The sequence below is a fragment of the Pan troglodytes genome, chromosome 3 (assembly GCF_028858775.2).
Source record: "Pan troglodytes isolate AG18354 chromosome 3, NHGRI_mPanTro3-v2.0_pri, whole genome shotgun sequence".
Taxonomy (NCBI): domain Eukaryota; kingdom Metazoa; phylum Chordata; class Mammalia; order Primates; family Hominidae; genus Pan; species Pan troglodytes.
This window is the reverse complement of record NC_072401.2, coordinates 14,321,468-14,348,148: the sequence shown is the minus strand read 5'-3', so window position 1 is coordinate 14,348,148 and position 26,681 is coordinate 14,321,468. Positions and strand designations below refer to the sequence as shown.

Genomic DNA, 26,681 nt, shown 5'->3' with positions numbered 1-26,681 from the left:
ACTTTATATTGTCTCTGGAGATGTATACGTATGTAAATGCATTTACTACAGATGGAAAATTACATAACAAAGAAGCACAGTGGTTTATTCTGAGAGGAAGGGAAGATAAATTAGATTGGGGAGGAGATGGACAAAGATTTTGACATCTATAAAATGTCACTTTTAATAAGAATATGCAAACGTTATTATCATGTAATGGAATATTATTTTTTTAAAGTAAAAGCATGTAAGGTCATCTAGTCAATTGCAATACTGCAATACTGCAATACTACAATGCAATCTGACACTACCTGAAGGTCAGACCTCACAAATTAAAGATACAGTCCCCAACATGACTACCATCACATCAGACAGCGGCCACAAATTCGGAGATCTCAGATTACCCGCCCTTCTGATCAACTGACTCCAAATCTGGGGTCTTCTCAAAACACCCCTCAGGTTAGATAGTTTATTAGAACTCACAGAACTCAGAAAAGTGCTATCTTTATCATTACAGTTTTATTGTAACAGACACAAATCAGTACCTGCCAAATGAAGACACACAGGGCAAAGTCTGGGAAAGTCCTAAAGGCAAAGCTTCTTGCCTTCTCCCTGTGGAATCAGGACATGTTGTTCTTCTGGTACATCAATGTATTCAACAACCAGCAGGCTCCACAAAGCTTCAATGTCTAGGGCTCTCATTGGGGATTTATTATACAGTCATGATTGATTAAATAACTGGCTACATAATTAAACTCAATCTTAGGAAATTCCAAAGATTTAGAGTCCCCTTCCCAGAAACTAGAGACAAAGGCCAAATTCTTTATTATGAAATACCAACTCTCTAGAGGCCAGCAGAACTCCACTTAGCTCATTTCAGCCTAGGGATCTCTAATGCATCAGTCATAGCAAGAAGTCACACTCTACCAAATTTGGGCTCATGTGTGACAAAGGAAGTTATACATTAGACAACACTATGGAGGTGCTGTCCTGTATTACTTGCGTACATTTGAGAAAACCTATTATGTTCTTATAATGAAAATTCTTTCCCCTCTCTCTCACTGTTACTATTCTTTGTTGTAATTACATCTTGGTTAAATAGCAGCTGATTTTGCAATCTTTCTAGGTAACCCAATCTAATGCCAAAGAAAAGTGCTGTCTTATATCTGCCTCCAGCTTACCTACAGCAATAATAATACTGTGAAGACTAGCAGAGTGGACAAGACCTCTGGTTTTCAAGTCAGATAGAACTGGGCTCAAACCCCAGATCTGCATCAGACTCTATGACTCGACTCAGCTCCACACATCTCTTATCTCCCCAGCAGGCGAGGATGTGCAAATTTCTCACAGAGATGACCAAGATGAAAGAGACCTGCAACTGGCCTACTGCTATGTCCACCTCATAGTATTGGCTAAAGCAACTCATGTGGCTGAGTCTAAAGGTAGAGCAAAGGCACTTCAAAGTTACATGGTAAACAATGTCAATATAGAGCCTGGTGAGGTGGCTCACACCGGTAATCCCATCACTTTGGGAGGCCAAGGTGGGAGGATGGTTTTAGCCCAGGATTGCTAGACCAGCCTGGATAACATGGCAAGACCCTGCATCTACAAAAACACTTTTAAAAACATAGCCAGGCATGGTGGTACACACCTGTGGTCCCAGCTACTCAGGAGGCTCAGGCAGGAGGATTGATTGAGCCCAGGAGTTCAAGGCTGCAGTGAGCCATGATCGCACCACCGCATTCCAGGCTGGGCAAAAGAGTGAGAACTTGTCTCAAACAAACAAAAAAACAACAACAAAAAGCCTCAATACAGAGAAAGAGAAGAACTAAGGCCATTTTGGAATCCACCACAATAGCCAACAATTTTTGAGGACTTATGATGCACTGAGATATTTGCTAAGTAGTTTATATTCGTTAATATACAACAGCATTATTACAATTTTGCAGATCAAGAAACTTGGGCTTAGACAGCTTAAGTAACTCACTGAAAGTGACACAACTAATAAGAGGGAGAATTTGAGTTTGAACCAAAAATTGTCTGACCCCAGGCCTTGAACCCTTAACCCAAAGTTATGTAGCTTTTATCAATCCCACATACTTTTATAAAGCTGAAAACTTAGGCAGAAACCACAATCATGTGGCATGAGTCATCATAATCTAGCTCTCTATTACTGTGTAATATAACTCTCCTTGAGGCCGTGTAACATTTCTCTCATTATTTGATCATATTTATCCAAACTGCCTGGTTCTGAATTCCAATTCAACCACTTACTAAATGTGGTTAGCTTGGGTGAGTCACTTGACCATTGTCTTAGTATTCTCATCTGTAAAAGGGAAATAAAATGAATATCTACCTTACATAAATAAATAAATAATAAAACATCTACCTTAGAGAGGTATTGTATAAATTAAATGAAGGAAAACTTAATAATGATTTATAACAAAGCTATCTAATATTTATAGGACTTACTATGTCCTAGGCACTATTCAGACTACTTTTCATAAATTATCTTACTTAATCCTAACAAGGACCTGTAGGGATAGTACTATTATTCTTTACATACAAGGAGACTGAGACATTAATAGTTTAGGCAACTTTCCTCAGCTCACAGAGCTAATAAATCTCAAAAATCAGATCCTAACTGGGCTATTTGCTTCTTGGTATGTACTTTCAAACCAAGGGTAGTCGGATTACCAACAGCAATGACTTTTATTCTGGTTGATGATGTGTTATTTCAGAGAAGGTACTCAGGGGTTATGCCCACAAGAGGGTTCTACCCCTGAGCTCATTAACCCCCTGTTTGTAAACAGACAACCGAGTGACTCAAACAAAACCAGATTATGGACTTTGAGGACTCTCATTTCCTAAGGAGGAGAGCTCAAATACCAGGCAGGCACGGCTCCCTCTGAGCCGTTCCTCTCCTGCAGATTAAAAACAAATGACTCTCAAGAGACCCACTTCTAGCAGGAAGCAGAGGAGGCACTTAACACCTGAAGTTGTGTACCTGAAGTGTTTGCTGATTCTACAAAGATTGATCTGAATGGTTCCAAATAAATAAAAATTAGCTGGAGATGAATGTGTGCTCTGCTTCCTAGCCTGAGATATTGAGTGTGGATTACACACACACACAAACCTAGTGCTGCCTTATGGCTCAGACTCCTGTCTTGTCCCAAAATCAAACCCTATGTTTTCTGGTGATTTTTTAAAATGGAGACTGATGAGGCACAATAGGACGGAATCCGTTTTATCCAATCATCAAAGCTGTTACACCACTGAAACCACAGAGGTACAGAAAGGTTCCATAGTTGACCCAAAGTCATATTACTAAGATGTAGTAAAACCAATGTCCATCCCTATTTTTGTCTCTCTCCTGCTGCTACTATTTGAGCTGCAATAGTGTTTAGAGAGAACTTACCTCAGTAAATATGACCATCTCTATCCAATTGTGAACTAGAGCCCTTCTGAACCCCTCCTATCATCTCCTTCAATCAAAAGGAATAAGTAACCATCAGGATAAGAAAATAAGAAAATTAGATTCAGAAATGCAAAACAAAACTGTCTTCCTTTGAGGTTCTATCCCTTAATACATTTTTAAGAAGTCAAAAATTCATTCAAAGGGAAAAATCCTAAAAGATTTTCATCTATTGGTGACTTATGTGGTATTTTTGGATAAGTGATAAAGCAATATAGAAGAACTAGTTAGAAAGTAATTAGTAGCAAAGACAATGCTGCATTTACATCATTTCCTCATTCTATACTTAGAAAAGTTCTACATTTCCAAGTCTATCCTGAAATGAGGTGAGTTCTGGCTAATAGACAATGGGCAAATTGATGCAGGCCATCTCCAGAAATTCCAGTCTCAGCAATTGATTCTAAAGAAATTATTGTACAGTTGCACAAAGCTGTATCACAAGAATGTTCATGTAACATTGTTCATAATAGAGAAAAGACCAGAAGTCAAAAAGGGGACTAAACAATTAATTGATAGTACATATACATGTACATATACATATACAAATAGATTTGAAGTTCTATGTACTCTTCAAAATGAATAAAGCAGTCACCGTTGTTGAATAGCTTGTGCCATACTAAACCTCCTATTGAGAACAACTTAAAAGTTGGATAATATATTTATTTAAAAGACATTTATTTATGATCCTTCGTATTTACTTAAAGAAACTGAAAACTTATCTCCACACAAAAGCCTGCACATAGGTATTTACAGCAGCTTTATTCACAGTTGCCAAAACTTGGAAGAAACCAGGATGTCCTTCAGTATGTAAATGAATCCATAAACTATTCCATAAAATAGAATATTATTCAGTGCTAAAAAGAAATGAGCTCTCAAGCTATGAAAAGACATGGAGGAAACTTAAATGCTTGCTTAATAATGTGAAAGCAGCCAATTTTAAAAGGCTATATACTATAGAATTCCAACTATATGACATTCTGAAAAAGGCAAAGCTATGGAGATAATAAAAAGACCAATGGTTTCCAGGGATTAGTGGAGAGGGAGGGATGAGTAGGCAGAGCACAGAGAATTTTTAGGGCAGTGAAACTACACTGTATGACATTATAATGCTGAATACACATCATTATACATGTCAAAACCCACAAGATGTACAGTATCAAGAGTAAACCTTAATGTAAACTATGGACTCTGGGTGATAATGTGTCAATGTAGGCTCATCAGTTGTAATAAATGTACCACTCTGGTGTAGGATATTGATAATGAGGGAGGCTGTGCATGTGTGGGGGTGGGGGATACATGGAAAATCTCTATGTCTTGCTCAGTTTTGCTGTGAACCTAAAACTGTGCTCAACTTTGCTGCTCTGTACCTCCTTTTCAATTTTGCTGTGAACCTAAAAGTGCTCTTAAAAAACTGAAGTCTATTTTAAGCAAGGAAAGAGAAAAAAGCAATACTTTTTGGAGGTATCAGAGAACAACCAAGGCATATAAAAATTGAGGGGTCATACTCCCCAGAAAAAGGAAAAGTACTAAAATAAGCCCTCCTTCCAAAGTTGCTTTTTCCTTGGGGTTTTGCTAATCTGCAGCAAGGAGCACAGAAGGCAAACAGAAAGCAATGGCATAGAGTCTGCAGCAGTCTCACTGAAATAGAAAGGTAAGAATTGGAAGTAAAGGTAACTAAAGCAGCCAGGGATAGAGGAGCCCAGATCACAGAGAAAAGAGCTCTGAAGAAAAGTGAGCCCAAAAGAATACATGTTATTTGTCATTAAATTACTTCCTGATTCCTAAACTGTAGAGTCATAGAGCTACTTAATGAAAAATAAGGCAGAAATCAGCTGCTAAGAAGCTAAAAAGCTATGGAGAGATTTAGGCAGTCTCATGGGGATGGGGAGAGGAAAACTGGAGTCCAGAGTCCATCATGGAAGAAAGGTCCTGATAGAAAACCCAGACCTTCCACTGAGAATACTTCAGGGGTGTCCAATTTCTGGCTTCCCTGGGCCACATTGGAAGAAGAATAAGAATCTCATAAGGTTTTAAGAAAGTTTATGAATTTGTGTTGGGCCACATTCAAAGCTGTCCTGGGCCGCATGCAGCCCACAAGCCACAGATTAGACAAGCTTGCTTAAAGGGTATTCCCAAGAGGAAGGGACGTCATAAACAGATAAGTCGTAATAAAACCAGAAACTCAGGTTTAATTGGATCAAGGAGTTCTCATATTTTATATAACTGCCAGAAGGAAAGCAAATGCTCCTTCAGGAAAGTGATGATATCCAGAGCTTCTAATGCCGACATAATGTAAGGCATTTAATCAAAAAATGCATGTCATACCAATAGAAAAGGACAAATGATCAAAAATCAATGAATAAATAAACCATAGAAACTTACCCAAAGATGATCACACAATTGAGTTCTCACATAGGGACTTTAAAGAAACTAGGATTAATGAATTCAATAAAATGTGAAAGGGTGAAAAGTATTACCATCTAAACATAATATTGGAAAAAAAAAGGAAAATTCTAAAATGGAAAAATATAATAACTAAATTAAAAGTCAAAGGCAGATTAAAGAAAGCAAAAAAAGAGAATTAGTGAACTGGAACACAGATCAGTTAAAAAAAGTTTATATTTATTGTTTTTGTTAAAATATTTGAATTCTTTGTAGATTCTGGATATTAGTTATTTGTCAGATGCATAGTTAGAAAATATTTTCTCCCATTCTACAGGTTGTCTTTTCACTCTGTTGATTATTTCTTTTGCTGTGCAGAAGCTTTCTTTACCACTATGCAATATATCCATGTAACAAAACTGCACTTATACTCCCTAAATCTATAATTTTTAAAAAACAAAAAGAGTTTACATTGATGCATCAAGCAGAGAAATGAATATAGAGAGGAAACGTAAAAGATATTTGGAACATAAATGGAAATGTCTAACATATGTCTCATTAGAGTCCCAGAAAAAAAGAGAGAGAGAATTGATCAGATGAGTATTTAAAGACAGACTGGCTCAGAATTTTTCTAAACTGGTGAAAAGACACAGATCCAAGAGTATCTCAGAACTTGAGCAACATGAAAAAAGAAACATGAAAGAAAGAAAAAAACACAAAAGAAACATCATAGACAAACTGTTAAAAAACATGGAGTGAAACTCTTAAAAGCAGAGAGAAAAAAATATATCCTCTGATTTTTTAGCAGAAATTATGGAAGCCAAAGACAATATAATGAATGTTTAAATACTGGACAAAAATAACTTATCAGTCTAAAATGCTTTTGCTAGTAACTAAAAAAATATCTTTCAAAATGAAGATCCAAACCAAAAACCAAAAACCACCTTGATATGGTTTGGTTGTGTCCCCACCCAAATCTCATCTTGACTTGTAGCTCCTATAATTCCCATGTGTCGTGGGAGAAACCCAGTGCAACGTGATTGAATCATGGGGGCGAGTCTTTCCTGCACTGTTCTCATGATAGTGAAGGACTCTCAAGAGATCTGATGGTTCTGTGAGGGGGAGTTTCCCTGCACAAGCTCTCTCTTTTTGCCTGCTGCCATCCACGTAAGATGTGACTTGCTCCTCCTTACCTTCTGCCATGATTGTGAGGCCTCCTCAGCCACATAAAACTGTAAATCCATTAAACCCTTTTTCCTGTATAAATTACCCAGTCTCAGGCATGTCTTTATCAGCAGCATGAAAACAGACTAATACACAACTCTTCCACAAAAACTGTTGAAATAAATAAATAAATAATAAAAATAAAACCTACTATACCAAGTATTGGCAAAGATATAGAGCAACTGGAATCCTCACACATAGCCTGTGAACACCTGAATTATTTATAGTTGCTTTGGCAAAGCTCTTGGCGGCAGCAGCTAATGCTGAATATGCACATTATTTACATCAGAGCAATTCCACTCCTAGGTATGTATCCAAGAAAAATTTGTGTGTGTGTGTGTGTGTGTGTATTCATCAAAAGACACATAAGTAAACAGTCATTATTCAGAGCAACTCAAAACTACAATCTAAAAGTCAACTAAAGGAAAATGAATAGATTATGGTACATTCACACAATAGAATACTATATAGCAATAAAAATGAACCACTATTCCATGCTATAATGTGGAAAAATTTCACAGACACAAAAGAGTTGATATTGAATGATTTCACTTATATTAATCTCAAGAAACGGCAGAACTACTCTGTGGCGAGATAATTTAGAATAGTGGTTACATTCAGGAAGGATGGGTTAGTGACTGGGAGGGATGTGAGGGAGAATTCAAGGACAGTGGTAAGTAGAGGTTACACAGGTATATTCACTTGTGATTAAAAATAGAAATCACAAAAATTATGTATGCTTTGCAGTATGCTTATAATTTTAAAAATATTTTAAAGTTTAGATCTAGATGTGTAGACATAAAACGATGTCTAAGCTATAATATTGAATAAAAAGAGCAAGTTGTAGAACAGTCCATATAGTATGAGTGTTTGTTAGAAAACTAAGCTTTTAAAGTGCTATATGTGTGGATCTGGAGGAATATATTGCCTCTAGTAAAGGCTGTGTGTGACAATATGAGACTTTCCCTGCTGTAATTCTATATTCTTTATTATTTTAGTTTTTCACAACAAGCATTAACTGCTTCACTGTTGGGGATTTTTGTTAGAATAAAGCTTCTGAAAAGCTTTTGCGAGGTGAGGACTTGAAGTGAATCGTAACTGAAATAAAGACATGGCATGGAGAAATGATTGGTATAAAAAATAATTTGAGTTTGATCCTTTTGCTCTGATGACTGCCTGGGCACAGGAAGTAAGAGAGGAGTTGAAGTGTCTGCAACGTCTCAAGCAGGGGCCTTAACCACTTAAGCAGTCAGTGAAACCCCAGTATCCAAAATACATATTTTAACCCAAAGCCAAAAATTAAATGATATGTCCGGGACTTCTCTTACCCTTCCTCTCCACCCAGCTTCCAACTCTTTCCTATATGCTATATTTTAACCAACTTTATTTCCTTCCAAAGTCTTCTGTATTATCCCCCCCAGGAGTAAAATGTATTCTGCCATATTATTTTCAATTACCACTTAATAATTTATGAAATTACTCAGCATCATACCTGCAGTATTTCAGTCAGGCCCCATTACATTGTAATGAGACTTGATTTAACATGGTCATTATAAATGCTGCTAAAGGTTAATAGGGAAAAAAGTTTCATTCCAATGCGTTTGATTTCAATCACTTAGAAATAAAATAAGCATCTGTCACTAAGCATAGGACTTCCTTTTCCTGTAAGCAGCAGGGTGTGATTATTTCCCTCACAAAAGTTTAGCAGAATATAAAGGACTATGATCTGGCAGAAAGCCAACCTGTGGGAAGCATGGTGCAGAGCAGAATTTTCCAAGGATTTCACTATAGACTTTTTGGTCAGTACAATTCTTTGTTGTGCAGGACTGTCTTTCATGTGGGAGAATACCCAACATTCCTGACCTTTGCCCACTAAATATCTGTAGTATCCCAGTTACTGCTACAGCCCCAGATAGCCCTGAGAATTTTCAAATCCCCTCTTGGGGGCAGCACTCCTCCCAGTTTATTACCATTGGTTTACAAGTTTAGAAAGTCTAGTTTATGCTGAATAGCTTTTTTTTTTTTTTTAATGTAACAACAGAAAAAAGAGTAGCTGTATGTGATCTCAACCACCCTCTGAGGAGGACAGATCCTTTGGTTTTTGAGCCCTTCAGTGGAGGACTGGAACCAGCTCATCATAGCTCTCAAGAGCTCAATCTCTTCCTGATGCAATATTCATTGACTTTGCATTAGTAGTTTGAAATCATCCATGGCGATAATTTTTGGAAAGCAAGTTGTTAGGCGTTCATCAGTGCACCATTTTTAACAGATGTATAGTTACAACCATAGGAGCTAGGGAGACCTGAATTATTACCCATTATGGAGAAAAAAGAATTTGCAGCTTTCAGGGAACAATGGAGAAAGAATTTGAGAACAGGGATAGAGAAAAGGAACAAAGTAGAAAATTGCAGCCTTACTCAGTTGAGACCATCGATCTTCAATAAATTCCTCTTAAATTAAAAAATGCTTAAAGCTAGAAAGAAGCCAATGAAAATGCTGAATTGTACCTGAATCTATTCATTTCAATGAATAAATTTGAGTCTATTTATTCATTCAAAAAATATTTATTGGGCACCTACCACATCCTGTTCTATGCACTAAGTTGACATAGCCATTAAAAGACAAGACATATAACTGCAGAAATATGAGACAGAGGAGCTTCATAAGAAGTAAATTCCAGAAAATATATAGAAACTTTATGGAGGATTTTGAACATTTCCTTGGAATCAGTGAAGCCTTAAGAAAATCATACCCAGATACGAAAGGAATAAAAAACTGAATTTCAAATGGAAAATGGGAATTTCCACAGAGATGAGCGAAACATCCAATTTCTTGGCATCTGAGGCTGAATTGCTTCCCCACACTCAATCCTAAAAATAGTATACCTCTGCCAATCCCTTAACCCTGGCACTTGGGAGGTGCTCATATCAAGGGAAGAACAGGATGATAAGATGTCTGGAGGCCATATAACCATGAAGATACTACCCTTGGAGAAGCTCAGGGAACATAGGCTGTATCTTCAAATATCTGAGGACTGTCAGGAGAAATTAGATGTCTCCTCACTAGTTTTAAAACCAGGGCTAAAAACAACAGACAGAAATAATAACAGGGTTGTGGATTTAATCTTAATAGGAGGAAAAGAAAAATGCATTTCCAACAGTCACAGCTGTCATTTGAACCACTATATTGCATTCCTACTTCACCATGTCAACAAGAGAAAATCTGAGCTCTTTAATGGCTCCTAGAGATTTCTGATGACCCATCTGGTTCCTGCTTGCTGCACCAGCTCCGATATCTTCCGCTTCTGCGTGGCATTTAATGTTCAACAAAGATCAAACTTCTTGTACTTTAGTACATACCAAGCTGTTTGTTCTCTCAGTGCCTTGCTTCTGCTTGAAATGTCCTGTCCCTTCTTGATTTGTTTATATTCCTCTTATGCCTTAAGACTCTGCCCATGTAACTGAGAGAACTTGCCCCTCTTATCTGTTCCCATAACATGCTATATAGATCTCCATCATTGGTCTTCTGTATGCATGTAACTAAAATAAATTTCTGAGAGTGTATCTATTACTGTGATGGTTGAAAAGAGCTAAATGGATTTTCATCTAAGTTGCTTCCTTATGGAATAGTCTATATTCAAAAATAGACTATTCTGTAAACATAACATTTACTTAGGTGTGCATGTTGACACTTACAAACAAACAGTCATCGTCCAGAGCATCTGAAGCTGAGGTGCAAGGAAAAGCACATAAAACTGTAAATTGTGACAGGTGTGTCATATAGATTTAAATATTGTGACTAGAGAAAAACAATGACAGCTTCAAATATGAATCCCAAATCAAAACTCACAAGGATGGACACTCCAAAACAAAATTGTTGGTTTAAAATTGAGTTGTTTTTCACAAGTGTAACTTTCAACCATAGATGAGAAGTGTTCTTGATCAGTACTCAGTAGACTAGCTGGTTCTATTAAACCGATCTGATTGCTTCTTCTCTCCCAATCAGTGAATTAGTCAAAGGCAGAGACCTGGTATGTTGTGTTCACCATTGTATTTCCCCTACTTAGCCAGGGAGGAAGAAATTCAAATAACTGGCCACTAATCCATTTCTCTCCCAGTTATCAGGAGAATAGTCTAGGGAAAGAAAAAAGGAAGCTAACCCAATCTAACCTCCTGTAAACATGCTGATAAGTGGAACTCCCGGCAAATGAAATCATGATGTTTCCTAGAAGTGGGTAATTATTTATGCAATCTTTTTAGCAGGATGTTCCTGGTTTAGAATCACTTGTGGTAGATAGACCTAGAATCTAAAGATTTATGTGGTATAGTTTCCCAGAGCATGTCACATTGATTATACCACACTCTGGGGTATAAAATGGAGATGTTTCTTAATCTAGACAATCCACTGTGGGCAGGAACTCACAGACCTCACTTAGAGACCTTCTCCATTACGCTGGGCCAGAGATTCTATATCTGATTCTGGAAGGAAAGACCTGTGGAGTCCCACCAAATGCTCTGGACTGCTGTCAGCTTTACCTGTGCCACTTGGTGGTATGTGTCCATGAAACTATTAGTAAACATTGACACCAGGTAAGATCTCCGAGTTGTGTAAGTCTGATTTGACAATCCAGTCTTCTGTGTTAGCTCACTAGCATCATGCCTGCCTCAGTAAATACAGTTAAAACAAGTATTCAGATCAAATGTGCCTTTTTGTCAGTTAGTTCTCATTGCTGGAATTATTACAATTGAAGCTAGAAGACAATCTTTCAAAGATACCATCTAGTGGAGTTCTAGGTTTGATGGCAGCTTGTACTACTTTAAACATTAAAAGCCTCCAACATTAATAGTCCAAAGCAGAACACTATGCAGCCAGAAAAAGAAATGCAATTATGTCCTTTGCAGGGACATGGATGAAGCTGGAAGCCTTCATCCTCAGCAAACTAACACAGGAACAGAAAACCAAACACCGCATGTTGTCACTCATAAGTGGGAGGTGAACAATGAGAGCACATGGACACAGGAAGGGGAGCATCACACACCACAGCCTGTTGGGGGTTGGAGGATGAGAGGAGGGAACTTAAAGGTTGGGTAAATAGGTGCAGCAAACCACATGGCACATGTATAACTATGTAACAAACCTGCACATTCTGCACATGTATCCCAGAACTTAAAGTAAAATTTAAAAAAAGAGAGAGAGGGAAAATAGTCCATAGCATAATAATCCATTTTTAAAAGCTTGAACCTTAGGCACCCCAGCCTCACCTGAGACCTCAATTAAATGTTAAGCAAACTGTAACATAAAGCTCCATTGGCATGGCTCTTGCAGCTTTAGAGGGACAGAACCAAGAGTGATTGACTCATCAAACCCATAAAAAAAAAACTCTGAGATATTTTTGATATATAGATGTTATGATCCTATAATAACCCGGTGAGATTATAAGGGAGAGAAGCTATTATTCTATCTCCCAGGAAATAGAGGGTAAAAGTCATTTTTCCTATATCAAATAGTTAATATTTATCCGAAGTAGGCCTCAAATCCAAGTATTTGGCCTCCTGAGTCAATGTTCTTTCCTCAGTATTCTGTGTGTTGCCTGTGTTGCACTAGAGCCTGCCAAAGAGTGGCAGGGGTGGCCCTGCCTGGGGTGGCAAAGAAGCACAGCACCAGAGGAAGCAGTGGTCCTTCTTTCAAAACCATCCTGCTCCTAGGGCTCTTCCACTCTGTGGCTGCGATGGTAGTGGCAGCCCTGATGATTTCTAAATTGCCTTCACGGTCATTCTCCCATTGTCTTGGAGAATAGCCCTGAACTTCGGTTCAGATGGCAGATCTAAACTAATCTCCTTATCAAGTTGATTGGGCACACCCTTTATGTTCCTTCCCTGAACAGGTTTTATCATTCTTTTCAATAAGAATAGGCTGAGAATGTTCCAAATCTTTATATTCTGCTTTCCTTTTGATTAGCAATTTCATCTTTAAATTATTTCTCTCTTCTCACATTTTACTATAAGCAGTCAAGAGGAGTCAGGTCGCTCCTCCCAAACTTTGCCTAGATAATTCCTGGGCTAAATATCCCATTTCACAAGTTCTAACTTCTACAAAACACCAGGGCATAAACACAATTCAGCCAAGTTTTTTTGCCCCTTTATAGAAGAATGGTCTTTGTTTCACTATCCAATAGCATATTCCTCATTTCCATCTGTGATCTCGATAGAATGACCTTTACAGTCCATATTCCCACCAACATTCTGTTCATTGCCACTTAGATACTCTACATTTAAGAATATTGAGGCTTTCTCTACAGCTCTCCTCCTCTCCTTCTTGGCCGTTCCCAGAATTACCCTTAACAGTCTGTTCACAGCAATGTAGGCTTTGTTTCACATGCACTTCAAAACTCCAAAATGGCTTCCACATTTCTAGGTCCTTGTTATAGCAACACCCTACTCCCCATATCAATTTCTGTGTTAGTTAGTTTGGCCTGCTATAACAAACTAATATAGACTGGGCAGAAATTTGGCCAGGTGCAGTGGCTTACGCCTGTAATCCCAGCACTTTGGGAGGCCTAGGCGGGCAGATCACAAGGTCAGGAGATTGAGACCATTCTGGCTAACATGGTGAAACCCCGTCTCTACTAAAAATACAAAAAAATTAGCCGGTTGTGGTGGCGGGTGCCTGTAGTCCCAGCTACCCGGGAGGCTGAGGCAGGAGAATGGCGTGAACTTGGGAGGCGGAGCTTGCAGTGAGCCGAGGTCGCACCACTGCACTCCAGCCTGGGTGACAAAGCGAGACTCCATCTCAAAAAAAAAAATAAAATAAAATAAACAAAAACAAAAACAAAAAACAGGAATTCATTTCTCCCCACTTTGGAAGGTGGAACAGGCAAGATCAAGGCACTGGCAGATTTGGTGTTGGGTGAAGGCTCATACTTCCTGATTGGTAGATGGTCATCTTTTTGATTCGTAGATGGTCATCTTTTTGCTGTATCCTCACATGGCTGAGGGTATGGGGGAGCTCTCTTTATATAAACGCTAATTCCATTCAGGGGGGCTCTGTCTTTATCAACTAATCACCTCTAAATGCCACCATTTAGGGATTAGGATTTCAAAGGGACACATGCAGTCTATAGCACCTACCTCACATACAACATTGTAAATGTTCCATGACAGTGAATGTGTATTCAGTACTCTGGTAAAATTCAGAGTACTGATGGATTATCGTAATAATGATTCTATGTCTCTGCATCAAATTTCGTAATTTCTTATCCCTTTTACATTTATTATCTCATATTACTTACCCCAACTGTCTTCTAAGACAGACAGAATTGATAGATAGATAGATAGATAGATAGATAGATAGTAGATAGATAGATAGATAGGAGATACAGCATATAGAATTTTTTTAAAAAGAAGGAAACAATATGACTTCTTTTAACATTGTTAAATGAACTGGCTAAAGATGAGTAACTGAGAGTAAAACTCCTCATGGTCTGATTTTAAAACTCCACGCTAGATGTTACATAAATTATATAAAACAGCAAGAAATTTCACTCCATCCCTTCTTGAGAAATTTATAGCCTTATGAACATGTAGGGCTTTTTAATACATGATGTGTGTTATCTAAAAAATTTAATCCACCCTGGAAATAGGGTATATGATTAAGGGTTTCAAAGAGTGCTTAAAGATCAAAGGTAAAAGAATCCTTCAACATATGCAGAAATTATTCTTTGATCACAAAGCCAGTAGAACTATGACCACCACTGAATTCCAAACATGTAACACAGACACAGACAGACCTAGGCATGTTGTAGATATTCTCTAAATCCTTGGTTTTATACGTAATTTCATTTTGGCTGAAATATAGGGAGGTAATGAAATGACCTTGATTTTTTCCCAGGTCCATGCATTGGTAGCCAATGTTTTCAAAAAGAATTCACCAAACCAGAGTTTCATTATCTTCATCAGTAAAATAGAGGCTTTCTGGAAATAATTTCAATTGTCCACTGAAATCTATTCTTCCTTTCTTCCTGGGTACAGAGATAATCTGAATGTTTCAGCTTCCTCTACAATTTGGTGTGGCCAAATTTTGGTGTGTTTGAGCTGATGGATCATGAGTGGAAATGTTGAGTGTCACATGAAGACCTAACCTAAAAAATGCCCAGACTCTTGCATAGTCTTCTCCTTTCCATGACCGGAAGCCAATAATAATAAGTGAGCAAGCTTTGGAAGCCATACACTAATGATAATAGAGCCACTGTCAACCTCAGTCCCTGAAAGACGGTGCGGAACAGAAATTTGCTCCTCATTGCCAACCTCCAACCCTTTGCTGACCTGCAACGTCCCTGCTAGATTCTTAGGTGAGAAGGAAACAAGCCTCCATTGTTTTGAACTACCACATTTTTAGCTTCTTTCTTGTAGGAGTTAAGCCCACATAAACTAATACAAATGATAAGGTACTCCGTAACAGTAAAGAATTGTTTTTCTTAAGCATCTTTCAGCAGTTTAATTTTTAAAACATATGTCAACTTTAACATCAACCTGTTTATTTTAATAATATGTTGTTCACAGTAATGAAAATATCTCTCTGCCACCACTCTACAATTTCTCTTAAACTATCGCTTTCATCACGTCAATTCTAAATCAAGAAAATTCAGTGATTCCAAACACCAACTATACACCAAGTTTGGCATGGTTTGATCCAAAAAAAAGAAAAACTAGTCACACCCTGTAAAAAGGGGCAATTTATGGAATAGGCTAATTCCCATTTAGAGCCAAGTAAACTGACATCCGGAGAGGTAAGTAACATGGTGTGATTTAGGAGCACAAGGAAGGCCCATCTCTGTTAGCCTGTCTGCATTTACAGATCATTGCTGGAGTAAAATGCACTACTGAAATTTTAAAAGCATGGTAATTTGGACTGCCAACAGGTATAACAGGGCTTCTAGCTTCTCCTACTCTAATCTGTCCCAAACATCACTTTCAAATTATTTTCTGTAAAGCACCACTTTGTTCTGCTGTTTGCAAACTCAAGAACTTATCATGGTTCTCTATTGTTTTTTACTCTGTCTGTCAAGAATCCCATCTATGATCTGGCCCTACTTTGCCCTCAACCTTATTTTTCACCACTCCTTATCAATCTCCTACTGAGCAAGTCATGTAACCTCTATGATTTTTACCTTCTCATTTGTAAAATGGGCATAACCCCAACCAGCTTTGCCTTCTCCTGCCAGTTTTCCAAAATCATGGTGAGAATTCAGTGAGATGCTACATATGATAGAATTATGAAAAAAACAAAACATCCAAACCAAAATACAGTGTCTCAGGCGAGTGGTCCCCCACATAATGAACATCAGAATCACCCAGAGGGCCTGTGAAAACCCAGATTGCTGGAGCCCACCCTCAGATTCTCTGATTGTCTAGTTTGGGGCCTGAGAATTTAGTTTCTAACAAGTTCTCAGGTGATGCCGATGCTGCTGATTCCAGGACCACATTCTAAGTACTACCACCTTATCCTAACCCTGCTGTGAACACCATGCCCCAGGCATCTTTCAAAGTCACCTCCCTTCATGTCAGGGAATGTGTCACTCCAGGCTGGGTCTCAGTCCTCATTAGTCCTCCCAGGAACATCACACAAAATGGAAGGGAAGAGTCAGGAAACTGTACTTTCTTCTCAAAGAAGTTATTTATACCTGGCCAGCCTCTTGACAAGGTCCTGTGAGGGTGGAGGTCCACAGCTGAAGCACCTGGGGAGGGCTGAACACAAAGGTGGGTGAGAGGAATGGGTGATATTGAGGCAGCCACCAAACAGAGAGGCTGCGTGAGTCACAGCAGCGATATCCGGGAAACAATATTATGATGGGACAGATCACAAGGCCATGGAGAGCTAGCTCCCTGACAGACCCTTTCATCCGCAGGAACAAAAGCACATGGTGTGCTCAGAGGAAACCTCCAGGGAAGGCTTCAGCCCAGATGTCCTGACAGGCTCATAGGAATATTTCCTTTTCATGGCAAGGGAGCCATTCTCTCTCAATGCCTTTCTGAGTGTGGCTGTGGCTGATAACAACATAATTTCCCTTGAAAAATGTCCTTTCCTTCTCTCCCTCTCATTCACCATCATATGCCCCCTAAAGGACAGAGACACAGAAAGAATGAATAACAATCTTCTACAAGGTTCCTTTAGCCATCTCATCATGCTGATGCACCCAGAATATTAAGCCAAGGCCAAGGTACACTCTCCCACCTGCCCCAGTCACCTGTCCACAGGTAGGATGCTGTGGCCCCTGGTGATGAGGACACCTGGGATAGCCTTGCACACCCCGCTATGGGCACCAAGCTGCCATCATCCCCTGAATTAAGCCCTCTCTCCTCTCAGCCTTGGGGAGCTGATGCAGCTGCTGCTGGATGCCCCTGGACCACCTGATGGCAGTGGAATCTCCATGGGAAAGGGGAACAGGTGAAGCCACCGACCGGTGTGGCTTCTCCTTGATATTCTGCCATCAAAGTTCTCCTGGGTATTCCACCACCGCCTTGCCTGGTCACAGAACAGCCTGGGCTTCTCAGATATGCAAGCGACTCATTTTCCATCCATCAGAGATGAGACTTAAATAAATAAAAAGGTACTTCGTGGGGTGGCTGGGCCTAATGATAAGCAATTATAGGAAGCCAAATGAAGGCAGTGCTTTGTGCGGGGCCTGTGAAATTGGTTAAGCAAAAAGAATAATGGCCCGTTTCAGTGATTCATCCCTTTGCTCATTTCAGAGGGAGCATTATCTCAGTTAAGTGATGCAATTAATATGAAAATGAGGGAATCATTGTTTAAGGAGATGAGGAGAAAGTGGGGGGGGGGGGCTGGATGCCACAGTGGGGAAAAATAAGGGCCACTGAGATGGAAATTTGCATAGGTCAGTAGCAATGTGATGCCTTTAGCACATACTCAAAGCTTAGCTAGCATTGTAATACGTCGCCATTAAATTCTCATTACGGTGACCTGTGTCCAACACAATTCAATTTTTCAGAATCTTAATGATAAAAAGTTAATTATGCTAAGGTGAAAACCTTTTGTACTGGGCCCTAAAATGAAACAGAAAGGGCACTGTGACTACCTTCAGGATACTGCAGGTAGAGCCAGGAAGGCTTAATTTACTGCTTTATTAACCATAACATGATTTGCAGGTTGATTTTTTTGTGTGAGCTTTGCAGATCTTTTGTAATGAAGTCAAGAGGGATAAATAGGGTATTTGTCTCTCCTCTTCACTTTTTTTTTCCTTCCTAGGTTCTCATGGTATTTTTCCACTCAATAGCTTCCAGACCATATTTCAAGGACTGGTTGATAACCTTGGACATCGAATAGGAAGAGAACAGGGCATGAGGGTCGAACAGGTGGCAAAGACAGCAGAGGATCCAGAGCCACCAGGCTGGGCTTGGTGGCAGGGTTGTCACCGGCTCACTCTATGCCTTGAGTGCAGCATTTCATACCCAGAGGACTCCCAAGCAGAGCAGGAGAAAGGACAACAGTCTGATTGTTGCAGCAGAAGATTGCAGCTAGTTTCTGCCACTTCTCTGCTCTGTGTCCTTGAACCAGTTACCTAACCTCTCAGACCTTCAGCATTCCCATGGGCAAGAAAACAATAATGTTACCTCCCTTGCATGAATTGTAGTGAGGATTTGGCATGGAGTGAATACAGTGTTTTATATCTGGTGGGGGAGGAGGAGGCATTGTCATCATCATCATTGTCATTATTATGGTGCTTAAACCTCCTCCTCCGCAAGAAGAGGTCTGCAATAAACATCAGTTCCCCTCCCATGTGGTTTTCATTTATAAAACCATGGGAGGAATCCTGGTATTTAGATCCTGACAAGATAGAAAAGTAGCAAAGATTGCTGGCTCCCTCCCTTCACAAACCTAGCCCTGAAAATCCCCAAAATAAGGAAAAGAAAGTTGAAGTATCTCTCAAACTAGCATAAGAACTATGAGAATCCAAGGAGCAGGAGACGGTTGTAACCAAACCGAACTGGGCTCTGCTCACCCAGAACAGTGAGGACAAACATCTGCACCAAGGTTTGCAGCAGGAGAAAGGGCTCCAAGAAGAATCAGGCAGCTCCTGCTTAAGAACAAAACTCCCACATGGCTAACAGGCAAGAGTTTGTAAAGGCAGAGAGGCAGAGGTTACAGGAAAAGTCATAAATCAAGACATGGAGGAAATACATTGGTTTTGTAAGAAGACAAAACATCTTGAGAGGGGAAGTCAGGGGGTCCATAGGTCATAGGTGGGTTTGAAGGTTTTCTAATTTGCAATTGGTTCAGGAGGCAAACCTTTGTCTAAAAATTTGGGATAGGAAGAAAAGAATGTTAGCTCTGGCCTAGGAAGTTCCTCCAGGCCCCTCAAGAAGAAATTTAAAACAAAGAAATGTGATCAGAGTTCAGTCTTCATTTCCTTCTGATCTGAGGTCTACGTGCAGCAGACCCGGTTGGTAGCAGTTCAGGTTTTTAAAAAACAACTCAGGGACATATGTTAAGATGTGAACTTTGGTTTCTATAGGGAACCACACATCCCATGACTCCAACTTCCTTGGCTATTGTTTTAAGCTACTATTACCTTCTCGCTTATCAAGTTGCATTTACTTCTCAGGGGTAACTAGGTACTTGAAATTTCCCTTGAAAAAAACTCAGATTTTCCTTCATTTCCATGCTTGCTGGGAGGTGGGTGTCTGGCAGATACCCAAGAGGGGTTCCTGCTCCATCTCGGGGTGATTGAGTCCTCTGGAGATAAAGTGGAGGGGTAGGAGATGCAGCAACCCAGAGGAGAAGATGTCCAAGGCAAACCATTGCAAGGTAACAGGCAGTGGGGTAACATCAGAATGGCACATGGGCCAGCTGAAGCAGAAATATTTATAGTAGTAGATTATAAATAATGTATGGTAATAGTAGTACCAGTAATAACACTGATAGAAATGCTAATAATAAAAGGAGTTGCAGTTCTTGATGCTATTTTTGTACTTTTTATAGTGCCGATGATCCTTCATGGTCAATCTTATTAAGTATATAAAAGGAAGTGTATTAGTTCCTTCTTGCATTGCTACAAAGAATTACCTGAGACTGGGTAATTTATGAAGAGAAGAGGTTTAATTGACTCATGGTTCTGCAGGCTGCACAGGAAGCATGGTTGGGGAGGCCTCAGGAAACTTACAGTCATGGCAGAAGGCGAAGGGGAAGCAGACATATCCTACACGGCTGGAGCAGGAGAAAGAGAGGCAGGGAGGGTCCAACACACTTTTAAACAAGCAGATCCTGGGAGAACTCTCTCACTGGACAGCACTTGAGGGACGGTGCTAAACCATTAGAAACTGGCCCCATGATCCAATCATCTCCCACCAGGCCTCTCCTCCAACACTGGGGATTACCATTCGGCATGATATTTGGGCAGGGACACAAATCCAAATCATATCAGCAAGGGATACATATATTTTTTTTAATAGCAGGAAAACACAATTTATAACACTAGTATCGTGAGTAGGCAAAACACCCATAGATATCTACCCTGACAGATTGCTCTATCTACCTCTGAGGTAAAGTATTTAATATTATGAAGCAATGGTCTCAGCAGAACTTACTCTGAATATATTCAGATGAGGGTTCATACAGTTGGCTCTACAATGTTTGGATGCCAAGAAAAATACCAAGACCTGGATAACAATGGATCAAACAGAAAAGGCAAGAATATGAAACCAGAGTGAAAAAATAATGATTCTTTATACAGTAGGAAGAAGATGTGTTCATCAAATAAGAAGTTTAGGGGTATTTTGAGGATTAAAAAAGGGATGTGCAAACATGATAAGCAGTGAAAAACCAACAAGTCACAAGAAATCAAAAGGATTAGATGAGTATCAGAAAACAGAAAAAATGTCAAAACAGGAAGAAGACCGAAATCAAAGCACCCTCCTGCCCCAGTCAGGAAGCTACTGATATGCTTCCTGCAGTGACACAAAACACTCCTGAAATTCACTGGTAAGCCTGAGAAATTTGTGACAAAGGGAAATGTTTAAAAATAGGAGTCCCCTGTGTCATGAATGAATTTAGCCCAACTTCAGCCAACTTGACTAATTTTATAGATCAAAACATCCTTCAGGATCATGCTAAGTGAAATAAGTCAGGTGCAAAAAAAAAAAAAAAAAAAAAAAACACTACTATATGATCTCATTTATGTGGAACCTAAAAATGTTGACCTCATAGAAGTAGGGAGTAGGAGAGTGGTTATGAGAGTCTGAGGTGGTTAGGGCAGAAGGGAGATGAGATGTTGGCCAAAGGATATGTAATTATAGATAAAAGGAATAAGTTCAAAAGATACATTGTACAGCATGTGACTATATTGAATGACAATATATTGGATTCTTTTAAATGCAAAGATAGTGGATGTTAAATGTTCTCACCACACACAAAAAAAAAACTATGTGAGATCAAGTATTTGTGAATTAGCTAGATTTAACTGTTTCCACAATGTACATATATTTCAAAACATCATGTTGTTTCATATATACAGCTTTCCCTGTAAATTTAAACAAATTTTTAAATTAATATATATACAGGTATCTCTGTAAACTTAAACAAATTTTTTTGAGGTTCACAGTATTTTACACCAGTGGTTCCTAAGCATGGGTTAGCATACAATTCACCTGGGAAATGTGCTAAGTTTCATATTCCCAGACAAAAAGTTCTGGAGTTAGAGCCCAGGACTCAGTATTTTCAACAAGTGGTCCAGATAATTTTTATGTAGCTAGCCAGAAAGATGCCTGAAGGACACAAGTAATTTGGGGAATCACTGTTCTGTAGAGCCCAAATGGTCTGCTTTTCTAGAAACACTCTAAATATGTTTCCTTGCTTGTTGACTTTCCTGGAACATTGACATTTTCTTTTAACAAGTTTATTCATTAAATAAATGTTTGCTCAGTATGTACCATGAGTGAAAATGAAGAATAAGGCAAAATTCCTGACATCCTTCAAAGACCTGAAAGTGTAGGATGGGTGGTTCAGGCCTGGGCACTTGAACTGTAACACAAAATATAGTAAAACAAGTTCTATAAGGATGTACAGCAATAAAGAAAAGGGCTGTTGATTTTGGCTGCAGCCATCTGGGACGATTCTGTGAAAGAAAGGGCATTTGAAGTGAGCCTTCAAGGATGAGCAGGGTTTAAATAATGGAAGAACAAAGGAAAAGTGCTTCATGAAGAAAAGCATAAGCAAATGCATGGAGATGTGAGAAGGTAGAGGGTAGATCTGGCTAGTGACGGGTAGAACAGTGCTAGAATATCCAGGGTGCACTGTCTGAGACAGAGTATCACAGGCCCTGAGCATACTGGAAGGATGTTGGGCTTTTGTGGATAGGCTATGGAGAGACATTAAAGATTTTTAAAGACGAAAGTAGACATGATTTAAGCCTTGTTATGGGAGGACGATTCTACTACAGTGTAAATCAAAAATTAAACAGGAAAAAGACTAGAAATGGGGACACATTTAGCTAGCTATTATAATGATCCAAATAAGAAAGAATGTGGCCCAAATTTGGAAAACAGCCCTGGGGTACAGAGGAGGGGGTGTCACAATACTGATATCAGTTTTGCCACTTACTGAATGCCTGTCCTTGGGCAACACTGAATCTCTCTGGGCCTCAATTTCTCCCTCTGTAAAATGAGATTAATAATGACCTGCCAGGTCTTCTTACCATGACTATTATGGAATATGTAATCATGGAAATCACAGGAAGTGCTTTGTAAGTGTAAGGCATTACTGGCATTAATGATCATGATGAAGTCTTTACCAAAGGTGGGGAAGTCAGTAGGAGACAGCTGTGAGACCAGCATTGCTGGGGGAGGCAAGGCAGCCCTCGCCCTTTTCTAAAGCCCTTTCACCTTAAAGCTGTTTGACGTTCTTATTAAGTCTCTTAACACATAATTCAGACAAATCGTAAATCAATTGCCCGACTTTGTCTTAAGTCATTTTGGACTTTACACTTGTCTTCTATAATATGTGCTTCTTAACCCACATGTTTTCCCCATAGGCACACATTTCAATAGCTGGGTATATTTAGAAGTAACAGAAACATCAGAGAGATAGCAACATCTTACCTGAAGCTTAGTGTCTATAGGCAAATGAGCGAATGGTACAGATTTCCCGATTAAGCAAACAGGCCATCTTCCCTGACAGGAGAAAAGGAGGTAGTACAACATGTAGATCCTTGGGGACAAGACTTGGGCTATTGTGCTGAATGTGTATTTTAGTCTTTTCTGGAAGGCAAAGGTGACTGCAGAAGGTGACACTATTCAGCCTTTTAAGTGATGTATCCAGCTTCAGCATGAGAATGTAAGAGGCCTTAAGCAGGAACTTCTATCAAGATCACCTTTTCTTCCTCATCTGTCTCCAAGAGCCCTGCTAAACACGTCTCCCAAGATCCAGTGCTGATTATCCATTCGCACATGAAAATTGCAGAAACTTCAGGTTCTGAAACCCAAAATTGTGATTTTTTTGGCCCCAAATCTGCTGCACCTCCTTTGTCAGATCTTTAAAAAGCCCACCTACAGGCTGTTTTCCAAGGTCAAAGTCAAGCTCTACTCCTCCTCATTCTTATTCCCAAAAGCCCCCTGGCCATCAGACCCTGTCAGTTCCCAAGACTGATCCCAAAGGCCACATGGATGTCTGCAGCAGGGGCTCGGCCAGGACCAAGGATCTGACTTTGTCCCATTACTCTTTTTCTGCCACACCACAGAATCCCTTGACTAATGTCAATGTGAAGACAAAGGTCAAGAAAGAACAAAGGGGACTCCAACTAGCCCTGAATCAAGTCATGATATTAAAAACTGCAAATGCAAAGTAGCTAGATAGGCAATGGCCTACTGATTTATGGAGAGACCAGAAAACTGGGATATTAATTAGGATCATTTTGTTCCTTAATAATGAGATTCAATTGACTTATAACCAGTTATAAGCTTACTGTCTTTCGCTCTGCATTGTTAATTGTACTTATTCATTTTTACAGTTGCTAAATTATAAGATATGCCATAGTTGTGAAAGAAAAGAAAGGATTTATGTGTGTTCTATGCTAGGCTGTGCAGGAGAAAGTGAAATTTAAAGTGTTAAAAAGGTTCATGAGAAAGTCAATGTGATTCTCTCCAACTCACAGTTCGCGGAGCAGGGAGAAAGCCAGGGCAGCCTCTCCACTCTGCAGCTATTACCACTGAGATTCAATTTGCTGCACAGGTCTCCCGAAGTAGTTTATTATTCTGGGATTGGGCCAAAATTTGTTTCACAACAACCTTCCAAGAGTCCCAAGCCTTCTTAGCTACCCAAACTATATTATGAGAGAACAGTCTTCAAAGACCAAAATGATCACTGTCATCATCATCATAATTATTTCTCTCCACATGAGAAAAGTTACTTAACGACCTTGAGCCTCCATTTTCTGGTTTGTGACATATAAATTTGCTTCTACCTGCATAACACAAAGCCTCCCACACAGAAAGTACTTAATTCATGTTAGCTGCTAGTGGCATTTATCAAGTAGGATGTCAAGCCAAAAACTGCCCAAATTCAAATCTTCTACCTGACTTAAGGACCTCCCATTATAGTCCAGTTTCTGTCTTCCAGGCAAGCATCTTCTATTTGGCTTAGAAAAGGAGTTTAAAACAACCAAGGATCTTACTCCTCAGACACAATTCTCCTCACTACATACAGGAAAGCCTTGCCTTTTCAGCCCCAGGAGAGCATAGATGACCTCTCTGATAATTGTAGTGTTATACACATATATACACAGCATTCATACACATAGACAGTAACATCAGGGAAAAGTTGTCTTAGCAGCTCAGCTAAATCTCCTTCGTGAAAGGCTCTGAATTTTTGCTTTAGAAGAAATTGCAGATCAGATATTTCAGCTAAAGCATGAGGCCCCAAGGATCATGCACAATTAAAAATAGATGCTTGCTGTGCTGCCTTCAAAAGAAAATAGGCTTTTTAAAAATAGAAAAACAGAAAAAGAGAGAGAAGAAAGGAAGAAAGGAGGGAGGGAGGGAAGGAGGGAGGGAGGGAAGGAGGGAGGGAGGGAAGGAGGGAGGGAGAGAGATGGGAATGGAGGAAGGGAGGGAGAAAGGGAAGGAAGGAAGCAAGGAAGGAAGGAAGGAAGGAAATGAGGAAGAGAGGAAGGAAGGAAGGGAAATTTTTCTAGATGGGGGAATTTTGTTTTGTTGAACTGCTCGTTCTTGGCTCTGGAAATCTGGAAACACAATATGAGAAGGCTCTGCTTAATAAAGAATTGAAGAATTTGCAGTTGTCCCAAAGAAAACCCAGGAAGGAGAGGGATTGAGGCTTTGCTCTAGATGGAGAAGAGAGAGAAGGGAATCCCACAGGCAACGGGCATTCAGTGAATGACACCTCTTCTAACATTTAGATTCAAACTAGTAGAGTCACTGCTTCCATCTGCCTGCAACTTGCTACAGAGTGGGTAAAAACGTAGACCTAAGGAACTAAACGGAATCTACAAAATTTTAACAGAGAGGTTACATTCAAGTAAGTTTTTAGTGAGATCTTTTCATAGCTTAAGTGGCAATGTATAAGCTAACACTACAGTCATTCATCCAGTCCAAGATGCATGTTTTTCACATTTTGATGTCTCTACAGTTCAGATTCACCTTGCAACTGATAATGAGTTAATATTAATTGGCAATGCCTTATTTTTATTTTCTTTCTTGGAGGCCAGGAGAAGAATGTTATGTCTTATATATGGCCTCTCAGAATCTATGAATATGGCAGCTCTGTATTAGTCCATTTTCACACTGCTATAAAGAAATACCCAAGGCTGAGTAATTTATAAACGAAAGACTCACAGGCTGCAAACTTTCTAAATTTTTATGTTCTGCTTCCCTTCTAAACATAAATTCCAATTTCAGATCATCTTTCTCAAGTTCAAAGTTCCACAGCTCTCTAGGGTGGGGGCAAAATGGCGCCAGTATCTGCTAGAGCATAGCAACAGCGACCTATGCTCCAGTTTCCAAGAAGTTTTTCATCGCCATCTGAGACCCCCTCAGCTTGGACTTCATTGTCCACATCACTATCAGCATTTTGATCAAAACCATTCAACAAGTCTCCAGGAAGTTCCAAACTTTCCCACATCTTCTGCCTTTCTCTGAGCCCTGCAAACTGTTCTAACCTCTGCTCATTAACCAGTTCCAAAGTTGCTTCCACATTTTCAGGTTATCTTTATAGAAGTGCCCCTCTCCCGGTATAAATTCACTGTATTAGTCTATTTTCACACTGCAATTATGAAATGCCTGAGACTAGGTAATTCATAAAGGAAAGAGGTTTAACTAACTCACAATTCCACATGGCTGGAGAAGCCTTGGGAAACTTACAATCATGGCGGAAGGAGAAAGAGTCACCTTCTTCACAAGGTGGCAGGAGAGAGAAGAGAGAAGGAGGAACTTCCAAACACACAAAACCATCAGCTCTTACGAGAACTCACACCACCATAAGAACAGCATGGGGGAAACCGCCCCTATAATCCAATCGACTCCCTCCTTCAACAGGTGGGGATTACAATTTGAGATAAGATTTGGGTGGAGTCACAGAGCCAAAGCATAACATACTCCAA

At 39.5% G+C, this 26,681-nt stretch overlaps 1 long non-coding RNA gene across 5 annotated transcripts in view; it reads right to left on the bottom strand.

Moving 5' to 3' along the window:
- Positions 1-26,681, bottom strand: part of LOC129143697 (uncharacterized) — a 106,781-nt gene that overhangs the window by 67,779 nt on the left and 12,321 nt on the right. Inside the window, exon 3 of one of the 5 annotated variants that reach the window (XR_010156478.1) lies at positions 6,697-16,803. The exons of the other annotated variants lie outside the window; for them this stretch is intronic. This is a non-coding gene — a long non-coding RNA (uncharacterized LOC129143697). Of the gene's footprint in view, positions 1-6,696; positions 16,804-26,681 lie in introns of those variants that run through there. 5 annotated transcript variants of the gene reach the window in all.